The 21,976-nt window shown below is 36.3% G+C and overlaps 1 protein-coding gene across 1 annotated transcript in view; it reads right to left on the reverse strand.

The window, feature by feature from the left end:
* Positions 1–21,976, reverse strand: part of LOC115921671 (MOB kinase activator 1A-like) — a 35,026-nt gene that overhangs the window by 11,836 nt on the left and 1,214 nt on the right. The window lies entirely within an intron of this gene.

Raw genomic sequence — 21,976 nt, forward strand, 5'->3', positions numbered from 1 at the left:
TTATTTCAGCATGCGATAATGATGAGAATACTGTCCCCATTATTTGCCAACTTTGTCTTCTGGTTGCCCTCAAATTCCCAATTTCTTTTAGTGATCCTCGTTAAGTGCTACATGTAATATTGCGTTAAACTAGGGTGGAGCCCCCACTGATACAGAAACAAGCCAATTAAAACAGAAAATAGAATTTCACAAAAGAAAATCATCATAGATTATTCCCGAGCACACTCTAGGGGTTTCCCTCGTTAAAATCAGGACCAGATGAAATAGAGAGCGCAAATTGGTTTTGATTATGGGCAGAGTTTGCAGAGTTTTCTTGAGGGATAGCATTAATGCACAGCATGGTATTGCGAGAGAAAAAGCACTTGCTAATTGCAACAGGCTGTGAACACAGTACTGCATAACACTACAGCTAAAAGACCCTCTCTACCTAACAAGTCGCCGCCAACATGAAAGAATGAACTTAATGTAACCTCGTTCTTACTTCGTGTCACCTCACACACTTCAGCTCTTTTGTATTTTTCTTTGTCACCTTTATACACTTGATTGCTTGTTTGGAAATTAAATTTGGGTTTTTGTACCACTCCCCCTTTTTGAAGAAAAAAAAATCCTCTTCTGCTTATTTGTGATTGTTTTGTGTTGTTACTCTCTACAGCAATCCTTCCATTTTAATTTTACCTCAAAACCTTGTTCTTGCTTAGTTTCTCACACACTTCAGGTTTTTTGTTTTGTTTTCTTTGTCACTTCACACTTAATTGGTTTGTTTGAAAAGTAAATTCTGGTTTTTATACCACTCCCCCTTTTTGAAGAAAAAACACCTTTTCTGCTTATTTGTCAATATTTTGAGTTGTTACTCTCTACATCAATCCTTCCGCTTTAATTTTACCTCATAACCCTGTTCTTGCTCAGTTTCACCTCACACACTTTAGGTGTTTCTTTTATTTTCCTTTGTCACTTCACACTGATTGTTTGTTTGAAAAAGTAAATTTTAGTTTATTATACCAGTCCCCATTTTGAAAAAAACACACCCTTTTCTGCCTATTTGTCAATATTTTGAGTTATTACTCTCTACAGCGATCCTTCCCGTTTTAATTTTACCTCATAACTTTGTTCTTGCTCAGTTCCTCACACACTTCAGGTTTTTCTGTTTTGTTTTCTTTGTCACTTCACACTTGGATTGTTTGTCAGGAAAGTAAAGTTTGGCTATTCCACTCCCCCTTTTTGAAAACAAAACAAAAATATTTTCTGCCTATCTGTCATTGTTTTGAGTGGTTACTCTCCACAGCAAGCCTCTTCTTTTATTCTTGTTACCCTTTTCCCCTCTTTTCAAATTATATGTACATCTAATGTAAATGTAGGCGCTAGCCAACATGTATTAACATTAATCCTCTCATCTTTACCCTTGCCGAAAGCTCGAAACATAGTTCTTCTCTTACAAATTCTCATGACTCATAGCCTTGTAAGTTGTGAGAGCATTGAACTGGTAAACCATGGAGCTGGTATTTGTAATAGCTACTATTATGAACTCCATGGTCTAAATCCTCGCATGAATTCATTTAGCTTTGGAGGGCATTTCTGTCTAGTTTTTCCTCAGCAAAATTAAAGGACAATCAACCCTTTGTAGAAACAGAATTACAACAGTTTGAAATGACTTAAAACCAATAAGAAAGTTATGAATGTTTGAAACATGAGATCATTACAGCTATAGAAATCTCAAATCGTTATCGATATAGCTATGGAAATCTCAAATTGGCAATTTGGACAGCGGATTGTGAGGTGAGGTAGTGATGGATAACTCTCAAGTTTGTTGTGTACATAAATATCACTAATTTCTGTTTTTCTCTCAAGAGCCTTCACCCTTCACCCTATCATTTGGTTTGGAGTTGGTCTGGCTGTATGAACAAGGTTGACAGAAAACTGATAAACAAAGTGAGAGGAAATCAGAAGAATGGCATTGACGATTCAGGAAAGTACAATTTTTTAGAATCCATAAATTACATGCGATACAGCTGTGGATCCCTCTATTAAAGTGGCCCATTCATTGCTGTCTGTATGAATGAAGACCCTTCTTTGTACTCCTAACTAGATGTCAAAGAACTGTCTTTGTATTCATGTCTCTAGTGATATACAAATCCATGTCCTGAATAACCTGTCTCAGTTGCTTCCGTCAACAGAATCTTTGGCCTCTCTTAACCTCAATGACAAGTCATCTTGTCACAACATTTTAGGGAAACACTGAAATATGCTTTGGATCTGACTTCCAAAATGGAAAGAAACAAATGTAAGATTGTGTGTGGTACAGTCAAACCTGCTTAAGTGACCACCTCTCTACAAAAACCACATATTTTGTTTCCCTTGAAAATGCTTTCTCCTTGAAACATGTACTAAAGGAACCTGTCTACAAAGACCGCCAGTCCAAACAGACCACTTTTTGTGTTTCCCTTAGGCAGCCACTATAGACAGGTTTGACTGTATACAGATACTAAAACCTTGTAAGAATACTGTAAACTGCTACAGTTTAACCTTACACATTAAAATTATTTCTTCATACTCTGCTATTCAGGTTTTAGACTATCATGCACAGGATGTCGATTCACCCAGTTTCTCGATTTCCCAAGACCAACGAAATGGTAGCCTCCTGCTTCTCATATGTCCGAACATCGTAGCCCTACTACCCACAATCTACCCACCCCGCAACACGCTTCTTCCCTTCCAAATTGTGGTATTAGATGCTATCCCTCAGGCGTTTCAGATAATTTTCCTGACATTTGAACTTGAAACGAAATAATCTATCTCGCTGCACACTGCTTGCTTCCTGTCTTTTCTCCGTGCTTTGTTTCCAGGACTGTAGGTGTTCTAGATCATGTTGTTACAACATACATGCACCACATGATCACTGCTGTCTTAAAGGCATCATTTTTAAATGTCAAATCAGAAATGCAAGGCCCTGTGTTATCAGTGTCTGTGATATGGTGTAATATTGAAGCCCTACAAAAATGATCATGGAGTGCCTTAAAAAGTAAAAATCTTTGAGTGACCGGTTTTACCATACTCATTTTCCCCAATAGACTGTATAGTGTTAAAAAACCGTAAGAAATCAAATTTTGAAATTTCGATTTCCAATCATAAATATCTTGATAATCAGACAGGCGATCGGCTTGTAAAAGTCATGGGGTTCCTGACTGACCTAAAGGTTTATAATTATCATTGCAGCATGAGCTAATTCCAGGATTTTGTTTCAGAATCTCAGACAAAGATACCAAATCCCTTTATAAAAGATAATGTAAAGAGCTGGTCATGCGATTACATTGTGAAAGGGAGTGTCCGGTATCAGTTGGGAAAGTCCGATTACACAGGAGATGTGAACTGATGTAAACTCTGAGGTTTTGGAATCACGATCAAAATGGAAAGAAACTGAAAGTGGAAAAATGTTGCAAAACACAACATACAATGCAAAAAAAATTGGTATATGGGACTACACAAGTGGCATGATGAAAGTTTGGTCCAAACTTTCCACCCATTTCTATTTTCTTTCAGTTTCTTTTCTTTCAGTTTCTTCTATCTTATTGAAGGGAGATTTCTGCTATGAATTCTTCCAAAAGGACACAAGATGAATGAGAAGTAAATTCACAAATCATTTTCATCTTCACCAGAACTTGATCTTCTCTTTAATAGAATAGAAGAGAAAAGGAAATGATTTTCATATTTTCGACTTCCTATTATGCAGGTACTTGTTCTAGTTCTATTTTAATACAAATATATTACGGAAATGATCTCATTTTTTTGGTATACTTTCATTTCTTTCCAAGTACTCTAGCATAAAAGTTAATTACCTTCTTCTTCTTCCTACTGTGTTAATTTCCTCCTCTGATTATTCCAAAGATCACTGGTAATAAATAATAATACCATGAAAAGCTAAAGTCTTGCATGAGTTGTGTAGCGACACTTACATTTACATTGTACATCAAGTTGCTTATTATATCTTATATGAACTCAGGAAATGACCTAAATTCTCTTTTATATTTCATTTCTTATCATACAATACATGAATGTATATAATCATACAATGTAGATCTAAAAATTTTGACTGCCAATACCGGGTAGTCTTTTTCACTATCATTTTTTCATTGTACTTTCTATTTCAAATGTCCGTGTTACACTTGAATACATCACATAATGACGTGCAAAACTGAAAGGATAAATTTCTACACTCAGCCTCATCCTTTACTTCAATTATGCTTTAATTACATTGTTGAAACTTCATTAACTTCATGTTCAGATCTTATATGACGACATTGGATACTACATGTATTTTCTACTTCTTCACACAGTGATAGATGATTTATAGTTCTTTCCTTTCCCTCTATATTCCCCTGTTATTCAAACACTGTTCGAACAAATACAGAACCAGGATCCAAAACTAAGAATGAAGACATTAAGCCATATGTTGAACTTTCAAAGACATGTATCCAATATGTATCTCCTCTGTTGAGAGCTAAAAGGACATTGATCCCCATGTATAACGATATAACTTGACACCCTTCTGGCTCTCAACTCAAGATGTATTTCTAAAAAAATGTGGTCAATATCCTCATTTGCTTTTGACTCTGTCATCATCGAAACTGCTAATAAGTATTAATTAAAACCAAACCTGAGAAGTATCATTAATATGCAATCACAGATGACAGATTGTATATAATTTATAAATACATGTAGATGTAGCCTATTGCTTATCCATCTACTGTATCATTATGCCATTGTTAAACTTTCCACTGAATGCTTCATGAATCAGAATTACAGATCCATTTTCTAATCCTATTTAAAATAGATAATTTATAACAATTCTGAACTGGTCAGTGACCTAGTAGTCAGTACTGCCTTCTTCTAAAAGTGTTGGAGCATGACATATTGCTAATCAATCTACTGTATCATTACGCCATTTTTAAAACTTTCCATTGAATGCTTCATGAATCAGAATTACATAACCATTTTCTAATCCTATTTGATACAATTCTTTAACTGGTCAGTGACCTTCGATACTGCCCTCTACTGGAAGTCTCAGAGCACAAGCATACGCTGTACATGTATGTATGCTGCCAAGGCAATAGAGAAATACTCCACCACCCATACCTTTTTTAAACATTTTTTTTTGCAGCAGTTCATATCTTAATGATCCATTCACACACCCCCCACACACATCGTGATCTCCCAATTAATGAGACACAAATCTCGGCCATTTCAAGGAATAAAGATATTACTGGTACTACTACTGGTAAGCAAAACCTCCAGATACCACAGTAGGTTCCCTCCCCTATCCCCTCTTCTAAAAAATAATTAGCTGGTCAGCATACTGCACTGCCTATAGCTCTTGAAAGTACAATTGCTACATAATTAAATTTCATACTGATCTTGTGTAGAAACAGGCTTTAGGAATCCCATTATAAACCCCAGTCCTTATTATAAATTAAAAAATGCTATAGACAATGGTAGCTGGTCAGTAACCTCAAATCAAGTCATCTAATCTCCGATCATCGCCAGAGGCTATTAATATTCAGGTCAAAGATACATGAACCAAATCAGTAGAGAAATACCTCCATCACCACATGGACAGAGGTCTAGAGCAGCGTTTTTCTACCGGGGTGCAGCAGTGTGTCGCAAAAGAATATTAGTAATATACAAAAAATATATATACCGGTACATACAGTATTTTCTAAAAATATAAGATGTTTAAAAAACATGCTTAAAAAATCCCATAAATAAACACCCATTTTTAATCCTATAAACAATAAATGAATGGTCAGTAACATCCTGAAGTACATGTACATGTACAGGTATCTTCAAGATCTCAGATCATTGTCACTGGCTAGGATTCTGACCTGCCCTGCCAAACACACATCATCTCTCATACCTGGATGCTGTATGGTGTCCTCAGAGAGAAAGCCAAAAGGAAATTAATTCATACTATTCAACACAGAGTTAATGCCTTATGGCTCTCAAGAGCAAAAATGGTACCCCTAATTACTTCCATCAAGGACACTAATGATCCAATGGTGTTGAGAGACAGAAGGGCATAACTAGAATCCTTTAAGGCTTTAGGGTGTTCTCTCGTATCATTTGACACAGAATTAACACCCTTCTAGCATTCAACAGACAAAATGGTACCCCTCACTCTCACCATGGATGTTTTGAGGAGAGACAGAAGGACGGTACCTCATATCCCAGCTTGACACAGAGGCCCTTCTGACGCTCACCAGACAAGATCTTAACCCTTACTCTCATCATGGATTCATCCTGATACAATAGTACGCTAAGAGCCAAAAGGCATTAACTTGTATCCTTTAGCAGGGAATTAACACCCTTCTGGCTTTTACCCAGCCAAGCAAAATGGTGCCCTTTATTCCCACCATGATCTCCTAATTAACGAGAAAGCAATCTGGGTCCGTTTGGATTCCTGGGATACCCCGCAGATCAGATGACAAATCAGTGCCATTCATCATCCCGCATCTTCTCTCAAACTTTCCGTTGTTCAAGATTAATCTCTACTCAAGATACATCTGTGTGTATATATGCAAGCCATTCTTTTCTGATCACATTACACTGTATACGACAGAAGCATTTTAAGATTATGTCTCTTGACATCTGTACTATGGAGGTTTATGAGTGCATGTACTATTGAGGTAGATTCCAAAGTGCAGGTAACTGCTCAATAATTGGTGTCAATAAAAACATTTGATACTTCTGGTTCTGAAATTAAAGGTTGCTTTTAAGTAAGAAATGTCAATAGCCCAATGGTAATCACTATTCAGTAGCATTGATAATATTCTTGTATGAATTTGAAAATCTTTTGTCAGATGTGTTATCGAATAAATGCCTACTTCCCTTAATCCTATGCAAAATTACCATGTTTTTTCACTGCTTTTCATAAGTCAAGAATATTAATTATGGAATCAAACTAGCTTACAGTTATTATTAATTAATGACCACATGCTCATTCATGAAGATTGAAAGACAATATGCAGTATTCAGATAACAATCTTTAGAATATCTGCGCATGAAGATACATGTAGTTGAAAAGGGGCATGAACAAGATTAGATGTGTGTCTAATAGCCCAATTTACTAATGGTGTATTGTATTCAAATTTATGGATGTTTCTTTCCTGGGGACCTGATGACGAGGTATTCCATTGACCTGTTATTAATTAATGAACTACAATGCTTGGAATCTAGTCTGTATACATTACTTGTTTTTATGTCGGGAAAGCCTCGACAAGCTTTCAGGTTGTCGAGAACAATCTTTGTTTAACAAGTACATGTATGCATATAATTTGAATATGTCATTAAACCGGTCTATTGAAAAAGGGAATGAACGTGACCAAATATGTGATAAGTGTGTCTAATTCTAATGAAAGATATACATTTTTCAATCAGAATATTAATCAGGGGCAAGGATGGGTTATTTCTATTCACAAGGCCTGAATTTTATACAGGCCTTATCAAAGGAATAATGGCCTCCAAAATAAAATGCATACTGTAATTACTAGATAAGGACGTATGCTGGGGAGTTTCATCAATGGCGTGCAGGTGGATCTTTAATCAAGCGAATAATCAGTTTCTGCCATGCATGGCAATTAATATGTACATACATGTACTAACCTAACATGTACCATCAATGTCCATCAAATATATAATTTTAATCATTTGCACATCACCCACCGATTGCCACAAATTACGCTCAACATTGGTTTTGACGACTGAATGGCTTAATTAACGGGGGCGGATGTTTCCTCCCATCTTCCGTCTGTGTATAATGGATGTGTTTCGTGCTCACAGCCTGTACGCATGGTTATCACCATGACAACAGCACACAACAATCTTGTAGCGCATCCTTAAAATAGAGAACGGTTTGGAGTTTACAGTAGATTGCTGACTGCAAAACAATTAATAAATTATGCCACATTGTGGTAATGCTGTACACCTGTACAGGAGTTGATTTTTGAACGCTTGAGTAGAAAAAGAGATTTTACAATTTATGCGGTTTTCTTGGTTAGCTGAACAAGATAAAATACTTGCAATGTGGGATGTTTCAAAGTTAGAATACGAAATGCTGTAAAAACTAAATTTCCACACGATTCAGCCATAGAATCTCTCCAATATGTATGTATATTACAGATGGGAAACCTTTTGTCAAATCAGCAAAGGTAAAACAATTTTAAGGGGCTTCTAAAACACAGCCTAAACCTTGGTCTTTTTAAGAGGGTCACTATGGCCAAGGAGAACAGAAGGACATAAAGAAGAAATGCTCTTTGTACTCTGGGTAATTCAAGGCTTGAATGCATGATGCAGAAATACAAAGAAAAAGAAACCTTTCTATTTTCTCTGTGAAAATGAATGTATAGTTAACAACTAAATTATTCATAACCCTTACCAAGTTTTGTCATTTTTAAATATGTGAAAAAATTGATTTGTCTTCATTTATTTTTTCTGAGTTTGTGACATATTGAAGCTTACATCTAAACGTATTCAACAAAGGCCCTAATTCAACCAGTCCACCTTTCATTCTCGAGTTAATACAAAAAATGCAAAAGTCATCAAATTTACAAGGGGTATCAATAATAATTTTGTTAGCTGCAAAGTCTTGATATATAATTCTAATTCCTTTTCATTTCATAAACACATCCCATCCCAGTATAGCTTGGAAAAGCTGCTTCAGGGATTACCTCATCAAGTATTATCAAACACTTGTTTTTCTTTCAAATATTAATGTGCAATCAATCTGGGTGTGCGTAATCAATCAAGATATTATACTCCTGTAAATATATAATTTTGACAAATGATACCAACAGCAACCAAAATGCACATTTGTCATGTTTTTGCTTCACAAGAGTGCCTCAGTTTATTAATTACTTCTCTATGCTAACAAAGAGGATGACTGAAAATAATGACTTTAGGCGCGTCTTCATCATCTCGAGATTGCCAAATAGCCTGCTATTTCTGATTTGGGAAATAATCCCGAAGTTACAAATTGTGTCTTCATCAGCTCGAGATTCGACCTCGTAACTTGAAACTCGACCTTGAAAAATTAGCTTGAGATGTTTTACTCAGCGTTAGTGCGAGTCTTCGGTCTGGTGAAGACGTACCGGACAAATAGCTGGATATTTTGCAAACTATCCTAAGATATCTTAGGATGACAATCCCGACCAAATATCCTGCTAATTGCTACTTTGGTCTGATGAAGACGCAAATTAGCTGGATAGTTGGCAATCCCGAGATAGTGAAAACAGGCCTTTTATTCCCAATCAAGCACATGGTAAATGTAGTGTGACTGCAAAAGCAAATTCATGGGGCTTTTCTGGCACGGACCATTTCACTTATTGATGGGCGCAGACCCTCACCACCGGTCAGTTAATACGTTGCCAATTTGTGACTTCGTCATGACCACAAATATCTGACGGGTGAGGAGGTGAAGAAGAAAGACAAGCTTTCTGGATGACTGCAGTAGATTGAACACAAGCAAACATTTGCTTGAGTGTCGCTGACAAGTAGACCTGCACTATGCATGCAGAGGCAAGTTGCTTGTGGAGTGAATAACATGCTAATTAATGGCTTCACGCTTCATTTATAATATTTTAAAGTGTCAGCAATAGATCCCTAATTTGTTGAGGTTAATAATTCATTGAAGTGATTTATTGAGTATCATATATAGAAGCTAGTAGAGCAATTCATTATGGGAATATCGAATCATAAATCAGTACCTGAAACCTTTTCTTTTATAGCCTGTAAGTGAAACTGCATTTCTTTCTCTAGACTTGATTGTACATACCACATTCAAACTGTATCACCTACCGGTATATATTTGCTCTTCTTTTGTTGTTGAAAGCCGAGCACTTTTCTCATGCCAAATACTGTATAGATTTAGCTTAAATACGAGGTCAAATCATTTGTGACGTAATGTAAACTGTATGTAGCTACTTTGTACATTAAACATGTACCAATTATCTGATGCCATTATATGATGCTTCTTTACTTAATTCTGGTAAAGAAGATAAAAGAAATAATGGAGGCAGAAAGGGAGTGGGAGAGAGAAAGAGAGAGAGAGAGGGAAGGAAGATGAGGGAGATGACATGGATAGATTAGATTTAAGATGGAGAGAGAGAGGGGGGGAGAGAGAGAGAGAGGGAGGGCTGAGGAAGTGGGGATAAGAGAAAAAGAAAGATGAAGAGAAGGAAAATAAAAAGAAGAAGCAATGTGCCATTATCTTATAGAACATTATGGACTATAAACAACAGAGTACTCTGGTATTCTTGTAAAAAAAGGTGGAATGTCCAAATCAATCAATTTTATATTAACTATCACAAAGGCCTTTATTATAATACATATAAAAGTACAGTACAATATATACATGTATATCTCATGACATATTGCGCTGTTATTGTATAGCGGTGTCTATATCCCAAGCACTGGCTAATGGGGGTGTGGCACAATTTACCTAGTTTAGACACTGAGTCACTTTACTATTAAAAAATGGCTGTACCAGGTCTGCCCTATGATGATGCTGGACAATGGACATATATGAAATATATACATAATTAATAGGACACTTATGACTTTGTACAGGTGTACATATTCAGAAAACAATTTGAGTACAAGTCACTGCTGTAGTATACATGTAGCTTCTACATCAAATATATTGGAATGATGTGATCATAATGAAACCTGTTATCAATATATTTTGAGCCCACAAGCGTGTCAACTCTGTATTAAAGTATAATATAGTGTATATAAATATATGAGGAGAGCCCTTTAAAAAGAGATATTCATATTTCTTTTTGGCAATCCTCAGGCATTGGTTGTTGTTGTTGTTCTCTTTTTTATTGTTATCATTATTATACCTTTTTAGAAAATTTAGTGGTCTATGAGAAGATGCCCTTATGGCTTCAAGACGATTTAAAAATGTAACCTCATGAAGTCGTATATACATGTAGGCCTACAGACCTACAGCCTACAAACCAAAACATGAAACTGATTAAAAAGCCTCAAATCTTGCATTTTATAATGGATGAAAGGAAACAGAGGGTTGAATCAAAATATTAAAAAATTGGAAACTAGAATTTGACATGTTTTTTCAGCTAGGAATAATGCAAATTTACCTCATGATCCTTATCAATTTTGTTTTCTAGTCATGATGGACATCGGTAAAAGAAATGAAAAAGGGTAAGCAACAATTTGTAGGGGAAAAAAAAACTAAGTTAAAAATCCTCGTCCAGTCTTTCCTCTTCTTATTTACCCCATTTTATTCTACCTACATGTAGCAAACCAACTCACAGACATGTGTACATGTACTGTTTGTTACATTGCAATGAACATGAGTTAGCTGATTGCATGGAATGGAACCTGACACTCTCAATACGGAGGGGCAATAAATTCTTTCCCGTGCACATTATGCAAAGTTGTGTAAATCCCCAAATGCCCCTAACCCTCCAAAACGCTGCCATTAATGTGTGCAAGCAAACATGACTTTGAGCTCTACGCACGTCATCTGGATGGCATCACATCATATCTATGATCATTCATGAAACGCATCAATTATGAACGCTCCCCCGGCAAGTTCATCCACATGCAAAATTCATCTCCAGTATCATTGGTGTTTTGAAAATCAGCTGGGGTTTCAGACTCCAACTCCCCAAGAGTGGCTGCATTTTACAATAGATCGGGGATGGATATCGCCCCTATTCATTGTGCCGTTTGCTTAAGCCTTTGTAAAGTTGTTTACCTCTTTTGTGCTCGAGCTACGTCACAGCCCACCTATAAAACAACCAATCTATATTCAGGCACTGGTGCATACTTGTTTATTGGAGTTTCTTCGAGGAGAGAGAGATTGAAGGTGGTGTTACCTTTAACTAGTGAACAGCCAAACAAGCGAGATAGGGAACCCATTGTAAAATCTCCAACAGGATACTTAATCTTTCCCATGTCAGGGCCATCTTACAATTCCAACGAACCTGAACAAATGTCTGAACTCTAAAGTGGCATTACCCTTGAAGTTGAGTTTCGCACAGAAATTATAAAGAGCCTTATGAAAGATCCATCTACATGTACATGTAATAAATCATTTAAATGGTGAGTTGCTGGATATTTTATGCATTGTTCCACTTTTTTTGTCACGATTCCAGGAGATGACTATTTGGTAAAGAACTGCTTGTGGTTATGATAACCATAGTGATTATGAAGAGGTTAATGATAACTTAAGGCATACAAAATTATATCAAAGCAATGATTTATTGTAAGGTTAAACCCATGAAGGATAAATATCTTTATAAATTATCAAAGTAAGCAGGTAATACGAGTCCATACAGAAAATGATTAATGCCTGCCTCTTCCTGAGTTTTGTTATGATGAAATAATGATTATATACGATGCTAAAAATATCAACAAATCAATCATACGAATGGCAATTATGGACAGCTATATAAATGATGAACTTTTCAGGACTTTTCTGCATTTTATGCCAAAAATGAAGACAGGATTTTTTTCTTAAAGTGAAAATTTCAAAATCAGAATGATATACAATAAAAATCAAATTTCTCCCCTCCCCCCCCCTGCAAATACTGTACACTTCTGTAAGACTGAAATGTACATGTAGATGAAATATGTTAGCACATACTTTAAAGGCACACTGTCCTACTTGTAGCTACTTGCTCCCTCTATATAGAAAACTTCCCAAATCGGTGCCTGTTGGTCCCCCATGATCCTCTTTTTCTTATGTTAAATGAGAGCTGAGTTAATGAGATAGCTACCTGTCACAGTGACCTCGATGGCTCACTGGGTGGTATAATCCCTTTTAGCTGAAGTAGTAAAGCCTCCCTTTAAGTTGACACTTTCAGGAAACAAAATGTACATTTTGACTTCAGACTTGTATTAAAGTTAGGTTTACCCAATGTATCTGGCATTGTGTTTCTATTTAATTCTACATTCTAGGCAGCATGCATGCAGATCACACCCCATGAATCAATTACAACTGATACAGGTTTGGGTCTGTTTAATACTGAATACAAAGTTGGCAAAAGATATACATGTAGGCGCCACATTTTTCTCGATCAATCCCTAAAATTAAATTTGACCAACGGATTGATTCTATGAGTTACGGATACATGTCGGATAAGCTGCTCAACTCTAGACCTTTAAGACTCTAGGCATAATAGTCTCTGAATTAGAACGCCCACATCATTCTGTCTATGGATGGTATAAATAGATCTATTGAAGTTACAACAGGATTTCAAAAAGAAGAAGCAATTTAATATTTTATGGATTTGAGATTTTCCAACTATATCCTCAATTGTTGCTTTTGTTATGAGATTTTCAATTCTCGCTACCCTAAATAGGTACGAAAATCTCGAAATTCGCGAGACGAGGTAATTTTCACTCTCTCGGGTCGTCACTACAACTTCCGGTATAGAGTCCCATCCCGCTGGCGCTAGCGCCTGTGTTCGCTGTGCAGAGTTTTCACGCACGCTAAAATCGATGCCAATCAGTGTAATTTGTACAGATTATAATATGCAATGGAAAGCTTCGGGCAGAATTAGTGACTTTAGCACAAAAGGCCGTTAAACTCTACCGTGAAAGAGAGGGTTGTGATCACGAACGCCTGCACAGGAAGCTGTAATGTCGAAAAGCTATCCCATAATGCAATGCGCGTTTTCAGGATTTTCCCCGGATCTCGGCAGAATCGCTATTTGGGGTAGCGAGAATTAAACTGCTCAGAAGTCAGGAGGATTGTATTCACAATACCATAAGAGCAGAGGGGCCAAGGGGTATATTGCATCTACATGTACACATGTAGGCCTTTACATGCATATGTACAGTACATCAAGGGTAATAATAACCATTAAAAAAGTCCCTACATTAGAATGTATGAGCAATGTTTGTTTAGGCCCCACACTCGATAAAACAATACAAGTACAGACTGTACAGTATGGATGGGATGGAGTATTGTGGAGGAAAAAAAAGTAGAGGGGGGAGGAGGGGAGTAAAGAAAAGAAAAAAAAGTAGGGGGGGGGGGGAGAAAAGAAAAGGGGGGAGAAAAGAAAAGGGGGCAGATGGATGTGGTCCTGTTCAATACAAAATGTTCATCATTCAATGAAGCAACCTTCTCTAAATTGGTGGTCATTCTGTTTCATAGTCACTGGCATTCAGACATGCCTGTATAGTATTGAAACCTGTCTGCCGTACGTAGCCGATAATAAAGTCCCAGCACGATTTCAATTGGCAACACAATATTCACTAACAAAGCTGTCATTAACATACAATCCATAACCATTTCATCGTAGATTGAACTACAACTGTACAAGTACAGCAGATCTGACACACTCTTATTGCGAATTCAATTTCAGCGCTATTCAAATATCAAATTTCTTCTAAATTTTCATGAGATGTGTCTTTCAAATAGAAGCCTTTCGAAAAAAATCAAGCAATTCAAGTTGGCAGATGTGTGTACACAAAGGCACCTTGATGAAAAGACTAAAAGTCAATTGTTGCAGTTCCACAACTATCGTCACTAGCAGCAACCGGAATGAAGGAATTTAATAAATGGCCCATACATCACCCTTGACATGTGTACCATTTATTCCATGTAGGACATTCATCAAGAGGGATCGAGATTATACTACTGTGTACTACAATAAAACCCGCAATTTTTGAAGTGCATGGTGCCAAAGTTCACATTGGAATTAAGCAGTAGGAATTTGTAAGCCTACATGTACATGTACCATAGCTATAATAGACCATAGTGTATAGTTACGTGTAGGTACATGTACATGTACATGGCATCACAAATGAAAAGCAATCGAGTACCAACGTGTAGTCAAAGCATTCACTCCTTTTTTTTTCTTTCTTTCCCCCTTTTAAAAAAATAATTAAAAGTACAATGAGATGGAATTAGTCACACATTTCAATTTTAGGTACAATATAACCTATACATACTATTGTAAACATAATAAAATTCACAGCCTATTTTATCATTTTTTAATTACTACGAACAAAGAAAAGAAGAATTAATTTAGATGGAAAACCCTTTGAAAGAAATAAACAATATTCAAGCAATGAAATATGATTGTTTATCAAGGACTCAACACTAATAGCCGCCCAGGACACTCGGGCGCCCAAAATCTATGTCGAGACTCGAGACCCCAAAATGTTCAAGTTTTCACATAGGGCTCATGCATACATGTACAGACTGTCAAAAGTTCAATCCGGACCCCCCCCCCCCCTCCCCCAAATGGTCTAGAGTCCTGGTTTATCCCATTAATTCATCATGAATTTTTTCAGGAATTCTATGAAAGTCTGGAAGAAGTACAAAATTGTGAAAGTCTGGAAACTGTAATGTAGCCCTATGCAAACATGTTTTGTACAATACATGTACATGTAGGTATCTAATTATAAATTAAATTGAATTTGAAGGAACTCAATATATGCGACCCAATCACCCAATTGATGCAATGAAGGAACGAACGATGATTAGGTTTTACATAATTCTGTTGCTGATGGCATGATGACGGCTGATCAATGCACATTCATGTTCATAATGTCTGGTTGCTTCTGCTATCTCATTAGTCGTTACCATGAAAAGGTTAATTTAGAATGAGTGATGACGGCATTGGATTCTGGCACATGAATAGTCAATCGAATTGGAGTCAATTGAATTGAAGGTAATTCCTAATGAAAATGGGGGGGGGGGGGGGAGGGCATGCATCTGATACATGAAGATAAAATGTAAAGTATGGTTTTGACAAGGAATGATGTCAGAAAATATAAAAGTGTCTACCAGTACAAGTAGGCTTGATTCGTAACAAAGGAAAAGTTCATAATTAATTTCAATTCTAATAACAGTGTTCCTTTTAGTTACATAAATGGAATATGTAAATGAGTAATGTGCATGAGCTACACGTATACATGCAAATTCAAAATGGATAGTTGGGAAAGCTTGATGTCAAACGATTGTGTCCATACAACCCATTGACAGAGATTATATTCAATGATGTCTCATGAACAGACAGTTTTGGTAGCCTAAATATACTTTACTGATCTCTGAGTAGTGTCTAACTTTTGTTTTTAAGTGGCCCAAACATTGTGGAGCGTGTGTGCAGCGCTTTGTAACTGCAAGGAAAAGGCGCTATATCAAATATCTTTTGGATTGGATTGGATTTCAGTCTCATCAGCGCCTTTGATTAGGCAACTAGATATTGGCGCTTTATAAACTCCTGGATTGGATTGGATTGGATGTGATTGGATTTTCCATCTTCTCTTGCTATTTCAAGAGTTAAGGATGCACGTCATACTCAGGTCATAGTCTATTTTTTCACTGGTACCAGGAAAATTAGAAGATTTTCTCTATGCATGTACCTTGTACCTTGTACGCCATTTGCAGATTAAAAGATGCGCTGTATAATGAAATCATTATTGCTTCAAAAGACTATACCAAGTAGATACAAATATAAGCTATGTGTTTTCAGTACAGCATGACTAACATTCATGGTCTAGCCTATACTTGTAAAACCGTGTGATTACTTTTAAAGGTAATACAAAGTTTTGGGAAATTTTGAAAATTGGGTGGATAGTGATTTTATACAATATTTATATATTTGGATGCCCCTGTGGATGTATTATATGCACTAGAAAATTTAGCCCCTTAAACACTTCTGCTTTTGAAAAAAATTGAATATAACAATTTACCGGTGCTCCTGGTAAATTTTGATAAATTTCAAATAGCCCCTACGGTCCTACAATGGTAGCTGCGACCATGAAAATATCAGAATATGTAGTTGTGATATATAATTTTCAAACAGGAATAGATAATCGGTCAATTTTAGTCAAAAACATTGTTTTATAGCTTAATTAATATCTTGACCTTGAGAGGGAGCTATACAACAAAAAGAGTTTATTATTTACAATTTCATAACTTTAGACTCGATTTCAACCGCGACAACGATCACTGAATATTGTACGATCGCATACATGTATGCTTCCAATATGTTCATTTTAACCAAATTCATGACCCCATACCAAAACTTTGTAATACCTTTAATACAGATCTACATTAATAACATTAATAATACGGGACAAAAAAAAAACACCTGTATTACAGTTTGCATTCACAGTGTTCTTCTCCAACTCTATTCAAAGTAAAAACATGCAGGCCTAAGCCTCCAATCATTTTTTTTTTTCAGGGGACTGGGAGAAAATCTGTCATCCTATAACATTCTATTTAACAGTATTTCAAAACATTTTATTTTCACTTGCACATTCTGATAAAAAGTTAAAAGCAACAACACATTTCCTATTATTGGGTATGAGTCCAAACCCTTGTTAAAAAATTGCACCTAATACAGTTAATAAAACCTTGTTGGCATTGCCCATCTCAATAACACTTAACAGGTCCTACAGCAAAAGTAGTTGTGAAGAAAGAACTGAGTCAACTCTGCCAACAAACTCATGACCCTGAGTCAACAACCTCCTTACCAGGCTAGAATTTCAAAGCGTAAACAACTTTTTTGAAATACATGAACTACTAGGTTCATGATTCAATGATGAAACCAAAATTCAGAATGCCTCAGTGGGCTATGTGATGAACAGAATTACAGCTCAGTCATGTACATGTACATTACATGTAGGCCTATTTGGGTACAGGGTACAGCGTACTGGACATGTGAATGAGATGGTATTCTGAAAACTACATGTACACGTATTTCATTCCTTATTTAAGGGAGGGATGTAAGTATGTAACTGTCACAATCAATCTAAATATCTGTGATTTGTTTGTTAATACAATAAAGTGAACATTCATAACATTGAAAATGGACAGTTCATAAAAGACTTTAAAAAAAAAAGAAGTGAATCCCCTTCATGTTAATGGCATAATGCCAGCATTCTGTATTATCAGAATTACCAGCGCTATCATTCTTTTATTGATATGCAAATGATCAATTAGGACGATAAAGCTCTAATGTGCAAATAGGACTATATAAAGGACCTACAAGTACATTTTTTGGTACACATTCAGCTTGTACATGTATGTACAAAGGTGACAGGTCCACGTTACAACAAACAGTATGAGGTGTACAGTATTATTATGACATAGGGAAAACTTAGTCAAACAATGATTACATAATCTGGTGGTAACAGACACCTGTGACTCAGTGAGGCTGTGACATATCTTATAAGAATGTTTGCTTCTTGCAGTATCATTGAAAACGTCATAAAAATGTGGAGGGCAATGTTGATGCCAAACAAATTCAACAGGAGGCAATTTCTTTACGGACATTTTTTTACATTAGATTCACACAACAGTCTTTTAACTTTACATGCACCGGTAAGTTTAGACAGGGCCTTCCCATCTCCCTTGTTTAGGTCATACTAGTTTAAACTTTGAAGTTATCTTGTAGTTAGGGACCTTGCAAATGTACTTGTGAATGGTGCATCGTTGTTTATAAATATGAGGTTCCCAAACTTAAAGTTGGTAACAGTCAAATGAGGAAAGAAAGTGATCATTACACTTTCCTATTGCTGTTGAGTCCCCCCCCCCCCCCCCATCGGTAGGCCTACCTACAATTTTAAGAGCAAGTGTGAACATGGATATAATCTCAGCCCATGATTCAGAATGGAAAGTGGTCAAACCACATCATGTCTAAATGGAATGTTTAACAGAAAACGTCACTTTCTATTTCTTTTCAATGTACCGGTAGAAGAATACCCAGGAATATACGATCCTTTACGTTCCTTTCTTCTACATGAATGCTGATTGATTTCATAACAATGGAAGACTGCTCCTAAAATCAATGTCAGCATTGAGTACCGTAGGGTATAATTATAAGATGTTTACTACGGTGTAAAAATACTTTTTGGGGGGGTTAAAGGGATCGTTTAACAATGTTAAATCTGAGATACACGGCCCTACGTGTTATCAGTGTCTGTGATAAGGTGTAATATTGAAGCACTAAAAAAATTGCGCTTCAAAATGATCAAGAAGTGCCTCAAAAAAGTAAAAATCTTTGTGTGACCGGTTTTACCATACTCGTTTTCCCCAATAGACTTTAGTGTTATGAAAACCGTCAGGCGAACGGTTTTCAAAATTTGTAATTCCAATCATAAATATCTTGATAATCAGGCAGGCGATCGGCTTGTAAAAGTCATGGGGTTCCTGACTGACCTAAAGGTTTATAATTATCATTGCATCATGCGCTAAATCCAGAATTTTGTTTCAGAATCTAAGACAAAGTTACCGGATCCCTTTAATACATGTAGGTGGCGGATCTTTTTGGAAATATGCTATTGTAAATAATTACAATGCCAAAATGCACTTTCCAAAGAAAATTTGTGATGGAAATGGGGGGGGGGGGGGGTGTTATTCCTTAGGGTTTCTTTCCACTTTTTTTTTCTCCACTGGTTTACTAGAAACATGTTGCTTTAAATGAAGCATCCAATGATCTATTCATACTGTCCTCATACTCAAACAAACACATGATTGTTCTTTCAGTTCATGACGAAGTCTGGGCATGACTCATGAAGACGAGTATAGCAAACTCTTCTAACCACTAGACAGTGATGAAGAGCTGAATCGATCATCGGATTTCATTTGGTTGACCTACATAGATAGCTCTACATGACGACACCCCATGGGCTACGTTCACACGTAAAAGTAGTCTACAGGCCCATTTACACATCTCAAACACCATTTTGAAAAATCAACAATATTTTGAACTACCATTTAGGCATTTACAATACTGGGAAAACCCATTAATAATGTTGGTGAAAGTTCATATTGACTTTTTGGTGAGTAGTGCACATGGGCAACTTGTCGCTTCTCTTTGTGCCATCACACTGAAGCAAGGAGAGACACATCACAAAAACAAGCATCGTACCAAAAAATTTCGCTTTACACTGCAAAAAATCTGTAAAATGTCAGCAGTCATTTAAAGCCCATCTGCACTAGTTTGGCCAGGAGGATTAGACCTCCCTGCATGGTCACTGACAGGTGGTCATATCATCAAATAAGCTCTCAATCAACATAAGAAAAAGGGGATCATGGGAAACAAAACAGGCACTGATTAGGCATTGTTTGCTATGTAGAGGGCGCAAGTAGCTATAAGTAGTGCAGTGGGGCTTTAAAAAAAAATCACTCAAGAGACCAGAGGTGGATTTTTCAATTTTGGGTTTTTTAGTCGTGTTTGCCAGTAGTTGCTAACTACCGACGAAACACTGGAATGTGAGAAAATCAATGATTTTTTTCTTGCAGTGTAAATGCAGCTTACATGTACACTGTATATTAGAACAGGGAAGAAATGTTCTCAGGCTCAGCAGGGTCCCATTTACACAGTGGCAATCTTCTAAGCAAAGGCATTTAGTGTAACAAAATACTTTTTTGTTCAAAAGAGCTCTGATTGCTTTTGCTAAATTGTAATAGTGTGATATTCTCACAGTGGTTTTTAATATTATTTTAATGTTTTGATTTAGATCCTTTTTTAGCATTTAGTTTCCCAGAGCTCTATAATTACTAAAACTTTTCCCACAGCAAAACCATGCTGTGTTTCTATTTCCCTCACTAAAACCATTTCACTATTTTGATCTAGTACAAAAAGAAACAACTCAAACAAGAAAATTCCCTCAATTTTGCATTTGGTCTACATTTGCAAAATAACTTGTCAGTAATCGGAATAACACCAAAAACATTTCCCAATAACTTGCATAACAGAATATTGAAATCTTTAAAAGTTTCATATTTCAAACATTCATTCCCCTTTCATTATTGGTCTGATTTTTTTTCTTCTCAAACTTTCGCCATTCGCTCATTCTTTTTCTCTTATTTTCCTGCCTTTGAACTTATCATAAAGGTTGGATTGTCCTTTTTTTTTAATTGCTGGAAATAACATGCACTAAAAAAACATAAATCAAATTTGCACAATTAGAAGACTCTGTCGATCGTTTGTTTGACACCTAGAGAGCTACCCCGTTTTTTATTTTTTTATTTTCATATCACTCAAATATATACCTCCTATCAAAAGGCAGGCGCGTAGCCAGGGGGGGGGCAGTGGGGGCGGTCGCCCCCCAAAAAACGCCGGACCGAAAAAAAAAGAGAAAGAGAAAGAGAAGAAAAAAAGTAAGAGGACGTAGGAAGAAAAAAGGGTAATGGAGTCAAGAACGGTACACCGAATTGTCTTCTTTCTCTAATAATTTAATGAAACGTCAAAGCTTCTGTGATTCGCGCGGGAAGGGGGAAATTGAGTTCAAATTAAAGATTAAGAGTCGAGAACGGTACAACAAATCATCTTCTTTCTCTAATAATTTAATGAAGCGTCTAAGCTTCCGCGCTTTGCGCAGGAGGGGGACTGAATACAGATAAGGATTAAGAGTCGGGAAAGGTACAACATATCGTCTTCTTTGCCTTTGTGTATTTTCTGGATCATTAATGTTAATTTCTTTAATTTCTTTTCATTTTTTATTCAGATACTTTATGTACAAAATCTTTATACATGACTCTCTATTCACCTACACCAACAGCGCCATGTACCCCCCCCCCCCCCCCCTCTTCCCGGCTGCTATCAACTCAAGCATCCTTGCTTATGATAGTTGGCCTCTGCATTTATCTTGATTATTTTTTACTTACCCCCATACTTTTAAGCTTTCAATTATGCATTTTTATTTTGTGTGTATTAAGTTGTCACTCTTTATGTAAATCAATTATATTATATACTATTATTGTTATTTGAATGTTTTATATTTGATTTATCAATAAATGCAGAAACATCTGCTTAAAAAAAAAAAAAAAAGTGACAACTTTCCTTTTCTACCTGTGTTTTCTTCCCTTCGTGACCTTCTATCACTATCTGAATCCTATATGTATTTCAATAAATCTACACAAAATCTAAGAGTCGGGTCACCAATTTTATTTCTAATGCAGCTGAGTAACAGAATGTGAGCGATATCAGAAGAT

Source organism: Strongylocentrotus purpuratus, unplaced genomic scaffold (assembly GCF_000002235.5).
Source record: "Strongylocentrotus purpuratus isolate Spur 01 unplaced genomic scaffold, Spur_5.0 spur5_scaffold_10, whole genome shotgun sequence".
Taxonomy (NCBI): Eukaryota; Metazoa; Echinodermata; class Echinoidea; order Camarodonta; family Strongylocentrotidae; genus Strongylocentrotus; species Strongylocentrotus purpuratus.